General features: G+C 34.9%; 1 protein-coding gene across 1 annotated transcript in view; it reads left to right on the forward strand.

Annotated features, from left to right (window-relative positions):
- suco (SUN domain containing ossification factor) overlaps positions 1-152 on the forward strand; it is a 36,644-nt gene extending 36,492 nt beyond the window's left edge. Inside the window, 1 exon segment of the mRNA XM_089000904.1 lies at positions 1-152. This exon segment is cut by the window's left edge and continues 1,987 nt beyond it. The gene's annotated coding sequence lies outside the window, so the exon portion shown is untranslated.
- The last annotated feature ends 2,019 nt before the right edge of the window (positions 153-2,171 follow it).

Raw genomic sequence — 2,171 nt, forward strand, 5'->3', positions numbered from 1 at the left:
TTCTTGTGATGTCCTTCACGTTCTGTGTGATTCCTCTGAAAAGCTGCACAGTATTTTATTTTATTTTTTTGAGCAGAAGTGAGTGACTACAAAAGCTGTAGTGCCATTAGAAACTGTGAATTTCAAAATAAAACTTTTTTTTTGTTCTTTGACTCAATCTTCTTTTTTGTTGTATTTCGTTTCCGCGGGTATAAATTCCCAATTTACAGAAGCAAAGTTATTGAAAAAAAGTGGAAGTACAAAAACTTTAGTTTTAACCCTCATTATGTTAATGGTCAATTTTACCCGTTTTTGTGTTGAGTAAAGCTGCACCCTTAGCGGCGCCATCTTGAAGTCAAAATAATACATTACATGACGTCATTCTATCTTGTTCAATAATTACCACAATATAACTTGAGTTTTAATGTGATTGCTTGTAGCGTTTGCTTTGTTGAATAACGCAAACATTTGATTTGAAAAAAAAAAAATGTTTTTTTTTCTTGAAGAAGTTGTCGTCCACCCGGGCTGAGATGTTTTGAAAGTTGTATGCCCAACGTAAAAGTTGCATGCCCCTGGGCCTCCGGGCAGACGTTGTTTCAAACACTGGTAATGCCCTTTTTAGTTCCTCAAATTATACAATATCATGGCTTTCTTGTTCCACGTGTTGACTCGCACTTCCCGTTTTTAGTGGTTTCTTTTAAACTGGATAGATTGAAGATGAGCATAGTTGTGTTGTGCCTGTCAGGCTTCTGGTTGTTTATTAAGGAGTTAAATGAGTAAATAACTGGTTTAAATTTATTCCTAATACACTTTCTAGTACCTTATAAACAGCGAATTAGTAATTTTGACATTTATTTCTAACGATTATTTAGTATATGACCTAAATAAAATACAGTATTGTAAATTTGATGCGACTATGCACTGCGATTGTCACAGTGTAACACGAATTTATATACTGTATGTAAACTACTGTAAGTACGTAAACTCGGTAAAACAGCAAATACATTCGCATCTCAATGCTATTGGAAGAGCAGTATCCTTTTTTCCCTTCAAACAATCCCGAGATTCCCATTTTTTAACCCCAATACTTACAATAATTTGTAAGGTGAAACTTAAGAAAAGGTCAAAACCAAAATACATTTGATACTAATTGAATGTATAAATAAAAATGAGAGGGTTTTTGTGCTGTATTCATTTCTAACTTACACTTTTGTAACGCTCACAATATTTTAACACGCACCACAGAGTCGTGAGTACGAAAATCTCCCGATTTATTATTTCTGAAACTTAACATGAATGCTATCGAATCAAAGTAGATATATTTATTATTGTTCAGTGTTGGGTGCATCATTTGAGATCTGTCATTAGCAAGACAAATGATGAATTAAAAAGAAAAGTGGGACCCACTGTTGAAAATAAGATTTGCGAATTTCTGTTTAAAATAATCAAAAACGCTTGTTTTGTTTATGCAGGCAGTTATAAAAAAAAATCCGGTTTTGTCGTGTCAAATATTGAATTGTCTTCAAAATGATTTTGCTGAGCAATAATAAAATATCCTCGTGTTAAACAAATGTTTACACAAGAGTAGCAATATAGTGACGATCATATTCTAATGAATTGGGGATTTAAAACGTTGTTTTTTGTGTTTATCCATGTTTATTTTTGACGTGGGGGAACATATTAGAAACGAATGTCCCCATCTGCTGTTCACTTGAAATATACCCATCTTGGTACTCAAAATGGCGGCCAGTTCCAGTGTTGTATTGCGGCAAGAAAACTCGCCACATTGCGATGAGCCATATTACGAACCGTGATTATTTTTTTTATTAGTTTTAGTGTGCTTAACACAAACAATGGGGGACATTTTTGTTAAAAATTGCGGACGACCACCGGCCGTAAGTTGTTTACCGGTTAGCATAGTTGCCGCTGCTATTTCATTAATTGACAAGTGCGTCATACGTGACGAACAAAGAGATCCAAAAATCTTGCTATGATTGGCTAATTTTAGGATAGCGCAATATTTTGCCTGACAACTTTCGGCCATTAGTTGTTTACCCGATAAATTGTCTTCGCCGCTCTCTCATTGGTTGACAAGTGCGTCATACCTGACGCACGCTGGACACCCAAAATCTTGCTATGAATGGCTAATTTCAGTATAGCGCAATATTTTCGATAATTATTCGAGGCCTCAA

Source organism: Hippocampus bargibanti, linkage group LG07 (assembly GCF_051943395.1).
Source record: "Hippocampus bargibanti isolate YZ-2025 linkage group LG07, ASM5194339v1, whole genome shotgun sequence".
NCBI classification, from domain to species: domain Eukaryota; kingdom Metazoa; phylum Chordata; class Actinopteri; order Syngnathiformes; family Syngnathidae; genus Hippocampus; species Hippocampus bargibanti.